The following is a 16,129-nucleotide window of genomic DNA, read 5'->3' as shown; positions in this document are numbered from 1 at the left end:
CCGGAACTTCCTTCCTCATCTTCAATGGCCAGCGGGGCACGTCTTCTTGAAGGCCCTGCCCTTACATCCTGTTCGGCATGAGGGAGTCCGCTTACCCCTCGCCAATCTCCCCAAACCAGCTCCTTTCCCACACTTCCTCTTTCTCTCCGCGGTTCCAGCTCTCTGCAGGACCCAGGGGAGCAGTGACATCAGGGTGGTGTAAGCCACTCCACCCCTAGAGACAGTGACCCCTGCTAACACACATGTGCCCCTTTGTCCCATTCCTCCAACCACTGACCTCTCTGTGCTCTAACCACAACCCGGGCGAGTCCAGTGATTTCCTACTAGGTATCCCTCCACCACGTCCTGCCCTCACCCATCTAGAAGGTAACCAGCTCCTCTTTCTAAGGCACCATCGAAATCCCGCATGTTGGTCTCAAAGCCCTGCGATGCATTCTTAATGCTCACACAGGGCAGCGTGGGCGTCATGGGGATACCAGTGGGCCGTCGCTCTGGGTCCTGCGCCCCAGGGCCCTGCGTGGGGTTGAATGCTCTGCGGTCCTGTGTTGAGACTCTCTGAATGTTGGAGCAAGGAACCCCAATTTCCATTTTGCCTTGAGCCCTGCAAAATAGGTCATGGGTCCTGCTTCCATTGCTTCCATTGCCAAGTCCAGACTCTTCAGCTTGGCATTGAGAACTGTCGCAGTTGGCTGGCCTCTCTCTCTAGTCACACAAGTAGGTCATCAACTCTCTGCTCCAGCCTTTCTGATTGCGGGTCTGTTGAGATGGAACACTCGGGGCTCATTCCCGCTTCACCTTCTTTGCTCATTGAGTTCCTGTCTCCAACCATACCTTCCCTACACCCCTGCCCCTCTCGTGTCAACCCTACTCGTACGTCAGTATCTTCCTCCTGCCTAATCGCTCCCTTCACTCCTTTTTCCTAGCAATGATGGTCGGCCTCATCTGACTCTTGGATACTTCTTCTTTGTACTTACTTTTCTCCTTTTACTCCCTGAGCCTTGTTTTCCCAATTGGTATGTATTTGGGTTCGGGGAGCATGTCTTATGTGTCAGGGCCCTCCTTACAATGTCTCGCAGGGTACACGGAGGCTATTTTTCCCTGTTTCTAGTGAGGTGTGAGAATGTCTCTGCTTTAGGGCGCCTGGGTGGCTCAGTCAGTTGAGTGTCTGCTCCAGCTGTGGTTCCAGGGCCCTGGAATCAAGCCACGCATCCACATCTGGCCTCCTGCTCAGCGGGGAATCTGCTTCTCCCTCTCTCTCGGCCCCTCCCCCCAACTCTTTCTCTCTCTCTCTCTCTCTCTCAAATAAATAAATAAAATTGGGGGGAAAAAAGATCGTCTCTGCTTTATAAATGAGTAACAGACACAAAATGGGTTACAGCTTAGCCAAGGGAAGAGTGGAAAACTAGACTATTCCCTGAGTACCTCCATCCATTAATACAATGGTTGTGGAGTTGAGTACCTCCATCCATTAATACAATGGTTGTGGAGTTGAGTACCTCCATCCATTAATACAATGGTTGTGGAGTGGAGTGCCTGCTTTGGGCCCCGCTGTGTTCTGCTCTGAGCAGTAGAGAGGCAGCTGGGGGAGTGGTTGCTAGCTCTCTGGGGGTCCACTACAGTTCTGCTGCTGCACCCACAGAGGCAGGCTCTCCCCCTTTCCATGCCACCCTTAGGCTCATGGGGAACATTCTTTAACTCCCAGGTGAGGCCATCCCAGCCATGTCCTTTGGGCTCTTGGTACCCACCTCCGGGTCTCATCAGATTCCTCAAACACTCTTGCGGGATGGGCTGCCAGCTCTCCGCCTGGGACACGGCTTCTAGGAACAATGGCAGAGTGCTTTCCCCACTCAGGCTCCACTAACTCAGGAAATCTAATTCATAAGGAATTTGCCCAAATCAGTGGTTTCTGCTCCGAGTTCCCTCAAAAGCCCTGTCTTTCCGATCATTCACTCCCTGGGGCAGTGAAGGCCTCCCAGTGGCCGCTTCCTTGGGGTGCAGCGAGGGTTAAGGGGTAGAAGAAATATTGGGAAGCACATTGGTTAGCACTGTAAATCATGTTAACACCTCACACTCCTCTGTTGAACAAATACTAACAACACTCCTTCCGCGGGACAAGCCGTGTGCAGGCCGCTGGACCGACCGCATTTGCTCCAGCCCGCACCGGCCCCCGCCGGCCCCCGCCCTGTGGGCTGCACAGCACATTCAGACCTTCAGTCTAGAGGCAGGGATTCGAAGTCTCCCCTGCTCTAAGGAAACGCCTCATCAGCGCATCTGAAAACTGCCGTCCCAAGGGAAATGACTTCTTACACACAGAGCAAGAGGAACTAATAGGCTTTTTCTTGCAAATACAGATAAAAAGGACAGCTCCTGGTGGGAACAAAAGCCCCAGGGACCACACACTTACAAACACGCACACAAATATGTGTGCTAGGATACTATAATTTCTTTGAGCTGTGGTATTCTTCCTCCTTAAAATCCCCACCTTTCGTTTGTCAGGCTTCAAGCTTTGGAAAACAACGTGGGCGCCTTTCTTTTCCTCATGCCCCTTTTTGAAAGTAAAGGGGGTGGGGAAGGGCAGTCCCTGGTGGCAGGTGTGTTTCGCCTCCCTAGGTTTCCAGTCCCAGGGGCAGGACTGGTTGTCCACTCTAGGGAAAGAAAGGGGAAGAAAATACTGGGCCAGAATGAAGAGCGGGAGCCACACGGCCCAGCCCCCGTGGTCCAGCCGTGGGGTCTCGGGCCGGGGGTCACTGGTGTGGTCAGTGCCAACTGCCTAACCCTTCCTTAGATGGTGCTGAGGAAGGCGCTGCCCAGAAAGATCCTCACAGGGAGGTGGAGGGGACGCGACAACACGGGAGGCCAGCCACATTCTGAGAAGAGCGGAAAAGAGAATTGTGAAACTCCCTAATGGCCCACTACAGAAAAGAGGGATTTGCTTTTCTAATGCCACAGAATCGCATCCGGAAAACACTAATTTTTTAATTCAGATTTATTTATGATCACAAAAGAAAGGCATGTTGATTTCTCATTCTCTGGTGAAGTGTTTTTGATGGTGGGATATTTTTTTTTAAAAGATAATATGTCATTTATTAAGCTTCGCATAGAAAAATGACTATTTTTTTTTTTCATGTTTATTTGGAAAAGGCTGTTTTCTTTCTCAAGAGGTTTTTACCAAACTAAAATCAGAATCCAGCCACGGAGGAAAACAAAAGCATTTGACATTCATCACTACTTGTTGAGTACCCACAGGACCCAGGGCATGGCTGGCACTGCTGCAGGTAAGACAGAGAGCCTGGATCCTCAGGGGACTTGCAGCCCACAGGGGGAGAGAGATAAATGCTCAGACTGAGTGTGAGGAAGGAGGAAGAGATGGCTAGAATTCCTGGAATAGCTTGCATAATTTGACCTGAAACTCTCCAACAGCTCCCATTTTGTTCTGAGCAGAAAGCCAAGTCTCTCAATGGCCTCCAAGGCCCTACTCCATCTGTCTGGCCCCTTTCCTCTGCGGCCCTGTCTCCTCCTCTCTCATTGCTCCCTCTTCCTCACCACCCACCCCTGCCCGCCCCGGCCCACAACACACACAGCAACCACACTGGCCTCCTCACCATTCATGCCAGCCTGGGGGCTTTCTCTCTGTCTGGAATATTCCTTGCAGAGATACACTTCCTCCTCCAGGCCTTTATTCAGGTATCACCTTCTCCATAAGGCTTTCTTCCCGCCCTCAACACACTTCATGATTCTTCCCTGCATCACAGACCTCCCAAAAGCACACGAGGTACCCTCAGGGGTCCATGGGCTCACTTTGAGAACTCCTGCATTGGAATTCCAAGGGATACTCATTAATATCCAGCTCTGTTTTAGTGGCTCTGGAGAGGAGTGTCGATCGATGCATTCAGAAAAGCAGTCAAGTGATTTTAATGATAGGGTTCAAGACCACCCTTTGCAAAAAAAAAAAAAAAAAAAAAAAAAAAAAAAAAAAAAAAAAAGGAAGGGGAGGAAGGAAGGAAGGAAACCACTGAAAGATTTTAAATTGAAGGTGAGAGAATTAGATCAGACCTGCAGTGCAGGACCATACTCCTAACCTCCAAGAGATCATGGTGGTCTAAATCAGGGGCCAGCTAACAACCTCCTCTGAATGAAATCTGGACCTCCACCTGTTTTTATAAATAAAGTTTTATTAGAACACAGTCACACCTATTCTTTTACATAACTATGGCTGCTTTTGTGCTAGGATCACGGGGTTGAGTAGTTGTAATAGACACTGTATGGTTGGTACAGCAAAAAATCTTTACTATCTCACACTTTTCAGAAAAAGTGTGCCAATCCCTGGTCTAAACCAAAGGCTGGAAAGCAGAGAGAAAAAGCGATCAATATTTAGGGACATGATCAGATGAATGGATGGGGTGAGGTGAGAGCGGGGAAGAGGACCTGAGCCCACAAGAGTGAGCCCTGGTCTCAATTTCAGACCACTGAGTACAGGCCGGACCGGCGATTATGATCATGTTGCTGGAACATGTATGAGGACAGTCACTATGTTTTGAAACATGCATTCCATATATTCTCCAGGCCTAACACATAGTTTCTTTCTTTCTTCTTCTTCTTCTTCTTCTTCTTCTTCTTTTAAAAGATTTTATTTATTTATTAGAGAAAGAGAGACAATGAGCAATGGGGAGTGGCAGAGGGAGAGGGAGAAGCGGACTCCCAGCTGAGCAGGGATCTCAATGTGGGGCTCCATCCCAGGACCCTGGGATCATGACCTGAGCTGAAGGCAGACGCTTAACCAACTAAGCCACCCAGGTGCCCCATAACACACAGTTTCATTGTGATTTCTTGTAGTTTGTAGTTTTTCATTCAGATTTCCTGTAGAAAAGGCTGGCCTTTTCCTCTCAGAAATAAGACTAACAACATTATCAGAGGAACCCTAGGCACAAGTCTAAAATGCATTATATATACACACACACACACACACATATAGTGTATTACCTCATTTATTCCCATCACTCAGTGAAAAGGTACAATTATTTTCACTTTACAGATTGGAAAAATGAGGCTTCCAGGCTAAATAAAGTGTCCAGAACCAGTATGAGTCCAGAGTTCTTAATATTGCCCTTTGCAAACATGAAGATTTACTGGGTATTTTTATGGTTTGCAAAAGCGGTTTTTGAAAGACCACTCCCAGTGACAGGTAATGGAGGATTCCATTGTTAATACGTTTCCCTCCAGAGCTGGTCTTACCTTTTGCTTCCTGTTTCAAAATCAGTTTCTGATGCATAACAAAACATGACACTTAATCCCATCTACAGTAACTGAGTATTTTTATTACCAGTTGCTGTGGAGCCTGGCCAAGGTTTATGAAAAGCTAAAGAAAAGAAGTCCCGGCCATGGGTGATTGGATCCTACTGATTGACAGTCTCAGTACCAAAGCAGGAGATCCAAAGCGGAAAACCACAGTGCTTGCCTGTCCGTACCTGAGACAGAGCCGGCCACCCCCAGGCTGATGCCAGTCTCACTGATTTTCAGCGCAGACTTCACCTTTGTCACATGAAAGCCCGAGTGCATCTCCAGGCCGGGAGGAAGGAAAACGAAATCTTCATTCGCTCATTCCCTCTATTTCTTTCCCCATCCAGCTAAAGAACACGGCAAAGCTGCTACCCAGCCGTCAAAATGAAGAGAACGGGGTTTATTCATCAGCTGACTTCAAGAAAAACAGTACAGTGATGTCCTGTTCAACTGGAATTACTGCCCTACGAAAGACTGAGACTGAAACCAAAGGAGAGGGTAGCAACAGGAAAACGGTAAAATGATGATTACCATCTTTTTAAAAACCCACAGGAGGTGACAGCTCTAGATGATACCCACTTCCAGATTTGTTGCTGTGAAGAACCTGTTCTAATAAGCGCATAGTTCTTCCCTTCCCTGGCCTCCCCCTGCTTCTCATTGCCAAGTGCGGTACAACCCAGCCTCCGTACTGTGGCCCGCAGTCCTCTGATGATCTGGCTCTCGTGTCCTTGCTGGCTTCCGTGGGATCCTCAAGACCATGACCCCTCCCCCCTCAAGGCCTTTGATCTGGGGCTTCTCCCAGGTCATGCTCCTGCTCTTGCCTTCATCCTTCTGCTCTTGGCTCCAGCTTGGCTCAAAAAGGCTACCCCGGGGGCCATGCAGTCACTCTCTCAGCGTCCTTGGCGCTCCTCGCCAGCTGCATTAAGATGCTCAGTTGCGTTTTGCGTTATATACCGGGGACCCTTGAACAGAACAGATTTGATCTACGCGGGTCCACTGAGAGGCGGATTTTTTTTTCAATAGATACAATACTGTACTGTCCATGTACTTTCTCTTTCTTACAGTTTTCTTGATAACGTTTTCTTAGCTGAACTTATTGTCAGAATACAGTATATGATGCATGTAACATACAAGATACGCGTCAGCGGACTGTTTCTGTTATTGGTCAGCCTTCTAGTCGACAGCAGGCCACTAGGAGTTCTTAAGCCTTGCCACCATTAGTAGTTCTTAAGTTCTTTTGGCTCTCCCCCAACTTTGTCTCTCATTTTTTCCATTTTTTCCATTCTTCTTCTTCTTCTTCTTTTTTTTTTTAAGATTTATTTATTTATTTATTTGACACAGAGAGAGAGAGATCACAAGTAGGCAGAGAGGTAGGCAGAAAGAGAGGAGGAAGCAAGCTCCCTGCCAAGCAGAGAGCCCGATGTGGGGCTCAATCCCAGGACCCTGGGATCATAACCTGAGCTGAAGACAGAGACTTAACCCACTGAGCCACCCAGGCATCCCTCCATAAGCTCTTCTTTCAAGTTCTTCCTTGCCCGAGTCAAGTTTATATCTGACTCAGGCTAAAGAGCCAACGGGCATAGAATCCCCTGATGGAAACCAGAACTACCCCTCATGCAATAACACCAGCCCAGATGAAAAGCCCCAGTGGCCCGGGGCCCTTCCCACCAGTTCGAGCCCCGTCCGACTCATGCCTGTTCAATGGCTGTGGAGGAGCCCATGGAGGGATTGACAGTTACCTCCTCATTATAATACTGAACTCTCCACCCAAAGAGGAGCACAAGCCTCATTTACATAACACACAGTGTGTGAATAGGCATGCTTCCCTAAGGCACATGTGCGACCTTAAGCCCACCTGCATGTATGATGATACTCTCCCCTTCCTAAATACTCACCCTAGCCCTAAATACAAGGAACCCATTCACCCTTGCTTGAGGAGTCATGGTTTTGGAACTTACTGCCTGTCATCTCCTTACTTGCTGCAAATGAAGTTCCCTTTGTGCAATGACTACTTGGTGTGGTTTCTGTGACTCATCAAGGAGCAAACTCACATGACTTGGGTTACAGTAGGTTATATGGTATATAGTATATAGTATATGGTATATGGAAGAAGGTAGGGGCAGCTTTCAAATCAGTGGGGAGAAGGCAGATTATTCAATAAATAGACACATGAAAGAGACTAAAATCACCATCTCCCATCATATACACCCACTTAAGCCCTCCAACCTTCCCAAAATTCGAGATGGATTTAAGACCTAAATGTAAAATTATGAGAAGAAAATGTAGAAATTATCATTACGACCCTACGTGAAGGATAAGTTACTTATCGCTAGGTGCTAAAAGCAATTTTCAGACCCCCAAAATAAAAAGTATGGAGTAAAAAAAGAGATATATTTCTCTACCTCAAAATAAAAAACTATACAACAAAAAACACCATAAACAATGTTAAAATATTAGCAACTCAGGGAGAAAATACTTTGCAACATATGTAGCAAACAAAGGATTAGTAAAAAGGATTAGTATAAAGAATGCTTGTAAATCATTAAGAGACAAATAATCCAATTTTAAAATGGTTAAAGAATATGACCATTAGTTTAGTTTTGTTTTTTTTTAAGATTTTATTTATTTATTTGACACACAGAGATCACAAGTAGGCAGAGAGGCAGGCAGAGAGGAGGAAGCAGGCTCGCTGCTGAGCAGAGAGCCCGATGCGGGGCTTGATCCCAGGACCCTGAGACCACGACCCGAGCCAAAGGTAGAGACCTCAACCCACTGAGCCACCCAGGCGCCCCGAGCAGTAGTTTTTTAAAAGAGGATCTGTAAATGGCCAATAAACATATAAGAAGTCACTCAGTCTCATTAGCACACAGGGAAATGTAAATCAAAACAAGGAGGACCTATGTTGTATTGTGTGGTGACAGATAGAACCCACGCTCGTGGTGAGCAGAGCATAACATTAGACTTGTGGAATCACTATGTTAAAGAGGTGAAACTAACGTAACATTGTGTCAACTATACTTTAATAAAAAACAAACACACAAACAAACAAAAACCAGATGGACTGAAGTCATCCCTATGGGACTGGCAATATTTAAGCGGGATGGGCTCTAGTGTGGTGAAGATGTGGAGTAAGAGAGATCTTAGAGTGCTGTGACTGTAGATTAGATTAGTCTCACCTGGTCCTCAGGGGCAGCAATTTAACTGTATCTCATAACTCAGAGGTCCTACCGCAGGACCAGCCATTACACTTGTAGGTATCTTCTCTAGAGAAACACTTGTGCCTCCCCACAAGGAGGCATACGCAAGAGAGCCAGTGCAGCACGGCTTGCAAATGTGAGAACTATAAAAGTATACAGCAAAAGGGGGAATGCCTAAATAAAACAACACACAGGACATTCAGAGAAATGAATCACATCCATATGGATGAACCACCAGAGATAACCCCCCAAACATACTGCTTGGCGATAAAAGCAACTTTCAGATTAGATGTAGAGGGTGGTAATCATTTATATAAAAACACCTACATGAAACAAGACTGTGCCTTTTCCAGGGGTGCATATAAATGTATGTAAAGTGTTAAAAGTTGTCTGGAGGTATGCCCACCGGCTCATACCTGGGGTTTCTTCTAGAGAGAGAAGGTAGTGAGATTGTGGAAAGGTGGCTGAGGAGGATATGAGCTATCCAGTTCTGATTCTGCACCCAGTTGTAATCAGTGGGGTTTTCCCCACTGTCAGGCAATTAACTCGATTCAGTTCTGACACTGTGTACATAGGGTCAGACCCCACAGGTCAAGCGTTCAGTCCTACAAGACTGCCACCCCCCCCACCCCGCAACTTCAGATGGCAGTAGCAAGTGCACATTTGTCCTCTGTGCTTCTGATCGTCAGGCTACAGAATCTCCGATCTCAGTTCTCTGAACGCTATCCCTTTGGGTTTTTATGGAGGCTTCACTGCAGAGGCACAATTGACTAAATCATTGGCCGTTGGTGATTAGATTCAATCTCCAGCCCCTTCACTTCTGCCCAGAAGTCAGGAGGTGGGGCTGAATGTTCCAACCCTCTAATCACATGCTTAATTCCCCAGGCAACTAGCCCCCATCCTTAGGTTACCTAGTGGCTTTCCAAAAGTCACCTTATTAGCATGCTAGACACCTTTATCCCTCTCATCACTTAGGAAATTCCAAGGGTTTTAGGAGCTCTGCGCCAGAACTAAAGACAAGGACAAATCACAGTATCACAGCAGTTCTCTGAGTTTTTGGTATCTATCATCTGTCTTCTGTGTAATTGACACAATTTAAAAAATAATTTTCATTTAAGAAAATAAACTGCTCCTCAATGAGAGAGCATGGAGAATAAGCCATTAGACAATTTTATAACAATTTAACAATGTCCCAACATCCAAGCTCATGATCAGTGGGTTCATCTCAATAAAGAGGGCAGAGGCCATATGTTGAGCTCAGTGAGTGCTTCCTCCAGTTGGTGGCAGAAAAGAAAGGCAGAGGGATTCCAAATGAGGGAATGATTCAAGATGTCGCTGGTTGGAAGATTGAGGGGGTTACCTAAGAAGGAATGTGAACGGCCTCTAGAAGCTGGTCCTGGCTGACCTTCAGCAAAAAATGGGACATTCAGTCCTACAACCACAAGGAGCTAAATTCTGTGAACAACCTGAATGAGCCTGGAAGCAATTCTTTTCCGGAGCTTTGAGATTAGTCCAGCTGACAGCTGGGTTTCAGCCCAGAGATACCCTAGGCCTAGACCCCAGCGGGGCCCACCTGGCCTTCTGACCTACAGAAGCATATGCTAACACGTGGGTATTATTGAACAATAACAACAACAACAACAACAAAGCCAGGGTCAATAGGTTTTCTTGGGATGGGCCTTCTGCCTGTAAATTGGAAAGGTAGTACTTAAGATCTCCTCCTTCTGCTGTTTTTCTTTTAAGACTGTGGTTCTTAGCTGACTTGGAGAGGGGAGGTTGTTATCTTTCCAGGAGACAATTGAAACAGTTTTCAGGGGAAAAAAAAATGTCTGTGGGTATTTGAGATTGTCACAAAGACTAGGAATCTCTCTGGCCATTTGCTGTAAGCACTGAAGAAGCCAAACACTAAACCACAGGCACAGACCGTCCTATGAATGATCCTGCCAGCTGAGAAACATTGTCTTTATATGCGTCAGACTGAACCTCACATGTGTAAAAAGGTTTAAGGTTTTTTTTTTTTTTTTTTTTTACAAACTTAACATTTGTTGTGGAGGGATTATTCCACATTTCCATGTGGGCTGCTCTTCTGTACGGATAGGACATCAACATTATCTAAGACTCACTAATGGGTGAGCCAAGCTTGCACTTTGCTCAAAATCAATAGATAGGAGAAAGGGTTAGTGCCATTGGTGGCCAGTGTCACACTGAGATTACAGTCTTGTTGACTTGTGGGTTGCTGCAAATTTATGAGGAAAGCCATAGTCAGGACATCAAACAATGAGCTGCTGCTTCTGGTGTAATAGATTTGTTACTGAGTACATGTTACTGGGAATGGAAACTGGAGTCTGGAGAAGGCACCATGATACCCCAGAGTGCAGGGCAGTGTGTTGGCAGCCTAAACTCAGCCCCACAATAACTCAGTCCTCACAGACAGTCGGGCCAGAGAGATTTATGGACCCCAAGGAACGCGTGCGACCAAGGCTGCTCAAAGGAGGCAATACATTGTGAGATTCTGACTGTCAAATAACATGTTGGGGTTTCTTCAGTGGTCCCAAGACTTAGAGATTACCTCTTTAACACATCAATAACTTAGCCTCTGGTTAGCAAGGTTCACTGGGGCATGACTAATCAGAGGATGAAAGTGTCTTTGTGGGGATTAACTTTAATGAAAAGAAAAGGGATAGTTATTTGGGGAGTTTGAAATCTTCCATAAATCAAAGCGAACACTGACAAAGCAGGTTCATAAGGTAAGAATGAAGCCATTGTGGGGAAAATTAAGGACCAGCTACTTTTTATATAAATCACAGGTCAGGTCTACATTGGTTGAGGATTCCATGGGAACAGGACCATTTAAAACTTCTTCAGGTGTAAAGGAATGATATTTGGGGGAAGCTTAGCCCTCCTTAAGGAAAACCAGATGGCCCTTGTCCTTGTTAACCCTTTCCACTGACTTAGGATTATCTGGCAATGGGCTCCTTGAATATTTGAGGGCGCAATCCCCACTTATTCCAAATTCAGCTCTCAAAGTACATCTTGAACCCATTCCTTACCAAGGGGCCCTATAATTTAAAGCCTATCCAGGATCATGGAAATGACTCCATGCAGCCCACCCATCACCTAAGAAGGATGATTCTGTGTCCCACTGAGAGTATAGGCATTAAAGTCATAAGAATGAGCCAGAGGTGGATTCTGCTGTAAGCAAGTAACTAAAGTTTACTCCACGAGTAACAGGGAGAATTGACTTTATATCTCTCCCAATGCGATGCATTGCAAAGGACTTAACATCAACAATGTTGTGTTGCTGCCAAAACTGTATAACCTGCTTCTGATCATGGGGAAACTACCAGATAAACCCAAGCTGAGTGAAATTCTACCGAACTGATGTGTTTTCTTAAACTTTTTTTTTTTTTTTTTGTAGAAGACAAAGAAATTCTGAATGGCCATTCCAGATTAAAGAGCTATGACAACAAAATGTAATGCATCATCCTGGACTGGATTCTTGTCAAGACAGAAGTATTGCTAGAAACAATATTGGGACGATTAGTGAAATGTCTTTTAGTAACAGTACTGTATCAGTGTTAAATTTTCTGAATTTCATAGTTATATATAGTTATGTAAAAGATTTCCCTAGTTTCTAAGAAAGAGAAACATTTTATGGTTAAAGTTCATGATATTTGCAACTTATTCTCAAAAGGTTGAGAAAAAATTATATATGAAATCCATGTGTGTTTGTATGTATCAATTCACGGAATTTGATTTAACTACCTAATGGCATCACCATCGACATCTCAGGCTCCTTCCATTTCTTTGCATTGCCCCTGCTGGACTGGCTTCGCCTTTGTGCCTTTTTTTTTTTTTTAAGATTTTATTTATGTATTTGGCAGATAGATCACAAGTAGGCAGAGAGGCAGGCAGAGAGAGAGAGGAGGAAACAGACTCCCCGCTGAGCAGAGAGCCTGATCCGGGGCTTGATCCAAGGACGCTGGGATCAGGACCTGAGCCAAAGGCAGAGACTTTAACCCACTGAGCCACCCAGGTGCCCCCACCTTCATGCTTTTATTGCAACTATTCCAGGTGGTGTATCCAGATAAGACAATGTGCCTAAAAGGAAGAAATAGCATCTAGTCCCATAGTGAGTCTCTCCTTTCTCATGGGAGAGATGTAACTTTCTCGGCAGTTACTTACAGATGTCCTCCCATATTTCACTAGACAGAATTGGCTTGTGTATGGGTCTTGGATCATCATCCAAAGGCAGACGGAATTAACTAGTTGGTTGGACTAACTGGTCTAGCCTACTCATCTGCGGTTAAACAGATTTCAGGAAGTCGACCATAATATATTTGTAGTCAGGGTTCTCTAGAGAAACAGAAAAATGTATATAGAGAGATATGTAAGAGGAGATGTATTATAGGAATTGGCGCATATAGTGATGGAGGTCAAAAAGTCTCAGTCAGCCGTCTAGAGGCTGGAGACCCAGTAACGCCAATGGTATAATTCAGTCTAAGTCCAAAGGCCTGTGAACCAGGAGCTCCCCTGTCCAAGAGCAGGGGATTTGCCCTTCCTCGGCCTTTTTGTGGATTGGATGCCTGTACATATGGGTGAAGGTAATCTTTTTACTCAGTCTACTGTAGAATCTCTTCCAGAAAAAAACCTCACAGACACAACCAGGAATGGTGCCAGCTATCTGGGTATCCCCTGGCCCAGTCAAGCTGACACGTAATACTAACCATCACAGTATTCTTTACCTCTAAGGGGAATCTACTTTGGAAAGTAATTTTTTTTCAGATACCACAGGAGGGTTCATAAATATTAAAGCCTCACATGTATTTCTCCTCCTTCTAAATCAACATTGGTTACTTCTACCTTCACCAATGAAATAGCTCCTTTGTTGACTGCTCTAAGAAATAGTCTGAAAGGAAATACCACACAGCCCTAAAAGGGGGAGTGGATGTCTCTAGAGTTTTTTACTTTAAGTATACGTTCATTCATTCATTCACATATACATATGTGTGTGTGTATGTGTATATATATATATATATATATATATATATGTGTGTGTGTGTGTGTGTGTGTGTATGTATAAATATATATATATTCAACAAGTATTTATTAAGCACCTACTATATTCCAGGATCAGGAATAATAATGAAAAGCTGTAGTCTCTGCTTATAAAGAATGTACACTGTGGTGGAAAAACAGACATCCTATCAAGTATAATAAATGTCACTAATGGTAAGAATCAGAAGGAAAGACTATTAAAGACATCATAAAGGAAAATTACAACTATCTCAGATACTTGGGATTCTCATGACATTAATCATGCCATAAAATATAGGCAAAATAACCATCTTGTGTAGCATGTGTTGCAAGTGTCATCCTTTTGTTTCTTTTATGGGATTAAAATAAAATTCCTATATATATTCATATTTTACAACAGTTTAGTCCTTTCAAATAAGAAGTTAAGTGTTGGTTTTCAACCCTGACACTCTATTCCCTAAGAAGTCTTACAACACAGAAATTCATTTTAAACTATGCTTGCAGATTTTCTCCATCCAATTCCACTGGCTACTGTTAATAGTTAAAGGGGAGAGACTCTTTAAGCTTGGTTATTGATGAGCGAACATATAAGACTTACTATTTGCCAGACACTAAGTGCTTTACATATATCACTCATTTATTCCTTGCAGCAACTTTATGATATAGAGTAAGGAAACTGGGCTAGGAAGGTTTAAATAACTTGCTCAAGGTCACAGGGCAGTAAGTGATAAAGATGGGATTCAAAAAAAGTTGGCCTGGCTTCAGAGTGCATGCTTAGTTCTGCTAGGCAGTAGAGGTATGTGACCATGGGAGCTGATCTCAAGGCATATTTCAGTACCATACTCCGTTGCTCCCCTAATTCATTTCTACATATGTGTCAAGTACGTATGAAGGCAAAATCCAGGTTATTCACAGAATATTATGAGTCAAAAAAAAGAGATTACAGGGAAATATAAATTAGAAAGTATCTTGAACTGAGCCAACCTGGAAAAATATGCCATATCAGAATTTTAGTCACAACCAAAGCATGCTGGCAGAGTAATTTATGGATTTTAACACTTACATTGAAAACGAAGAAAACTGGGTGCCGAGGTGGCTCAGTTGTCAAGCATCTGCCTTCGGCTCAGGTCATGATCCCAGGGCCCTGGGGTGGAGCCCAACATCCCTCTCCCTGCTCAGCAAGAGGCCTGCTTCTCCCTCTCTCACTCCCCCTGCTTGTGTTCCCTCTCTCACTGTGTGCTTCTCCGTCAAATAAATGAATAAAATCTTAAAAAAAAAAAAAAAAAAAAAGGAAAGGAAAGGAAAAAAAAAAACCTAAAAAATGGTAACTTAATTTTGTATCTTAAAAAGCCAATTCAAGCCAAAAGTAAGTCCAGGGTAAAAAACAAAAAAACAAACAAACAAACAAAAAAAATGAAGCTCAGAGTAGAAATTAACAAATAGAAAAGAGAAAATTAACAGAAGAAATCAAGGAAACCAAAGTTGGTCTTCCAAAAAGACCCAGAAATTTGAGAAAATTTTAACAAAAATGACCAAGGGATTAAAAAAAAAAGGAGAGAAAGCACAAAATACCAAAATTAAAACTGTAAGTGGTATCATACCTAGAGAACCTACAGAAATTAAAAGTCTTTTAAGGGAACATTATGAACAACTTCATGCCAACAAATTAGATGATTTAGATGAAGTAGTCAAATTCCTAAAATGACTATTAAATTCCTAAAAATTATTAAAACAGATTCAAGAAGAAATTTTTAAAAATCTTAATAGAATTATAAAGTGTAAAGAAAATAAATTAGGAACTAAATATCATTACATAAAGTAAAGCTCACAGTCAAATGACTTTGTTAGCAAACTGTATCAACATTTAAAAAACAAATACCACCCTACCCAAAGTCCTTCAGAAAAATAAAGAAGGAGAAAACAACTATTAACTAATTCACCGAGGACAGTATTAATCTGATACCAAGGCCGGATAAATACATCACAAGAAAAAAAGAACTAAACAAACCAATATCCCTTATGAACAGACATAAAAATATTTAATATAATATTAGTTAACTGATTCCAGAAACATACTAAAAGAATTATGCACCCTGGGCAAGTGGGATTTATCCCAGGAATGCAAGATTGGTTTAACAACCCAAAATCAAATAATTCATGTAATATGTAAGTAGAAGACTAGACAAAGATCACATGACCATCACAACAGACTGAGCACATGACTAAATCCAATGCCCATTAATGATGAAAACTCTTGACAAACTAGGTATAGAAAGAATGTCCTCAGTCTGATAAAGGCACCAACAAAAACTAACAGCATGCTTTTTAGTTAGTGCCAAAAAACTGAATGCTTTCCCCTAAGATTGGGAATAATGCTAAGCTAAATAAGCCAGTCAAAGACAAATACCATATGATTTCACTCATATGTGGAATTTAAGAAACAAAACAAAGAAAAAAGAGACAAACCAAAAAGTACTCTTAACTGTGGAGAGCAAACGGATGGTTACCAGAGAGAGGGGTGGGAGGGAGGAGGGGTATGAGGATTAAAGAGCGCATTTGTCACGATGAGGACCGAGTTATGTATAGAATTGTTGAGTCACTATATTATGCCCCTAAAA

At 43.6% G+C, this 16,129-nt stretch overlaps 1 long non-coding RNA gene across 1 annotated transcript; it reads left to right on the top strand.

The window, feature by feature from the left end:
• The first annotated feature begins 2,994 nt into the window (after window positions 1-2,994).
• LOC131828050 (uncharacterized) lies at window positions 2,995-13,792 on the top strand. Its single transcript, XR_009352204.1, has 3 exons — window positions 2,995-3,275; window positions 5,625-5,792; window positions 11,893-13,792. It is a non-coding gene; the product is annotated as an uncharacterized LOC131828050 (long non-coding RNA).
• Window positions 13,793-16,129: the final 2,337 nt, after the last annotated feature.

This window comes from Mustela lutreola, chromosome 3, assembly GCF_030435805.1.
Source record: "Mustela lutreola isolate mMusLut2 chromosome 3, mMusLut2.pri, whole genome shotgun sequence".
Taxonomy (NCBI): Eukaryota; Metazoa; Chordata; class Mammalia; order Carnivora; family Mustelidae; genus Mustela; species Mustela lutreola.
Note: the sequence above shows the minus strand (reverse complement) of the source record. Positions and strands in the feature narration are given on the sequence as shown.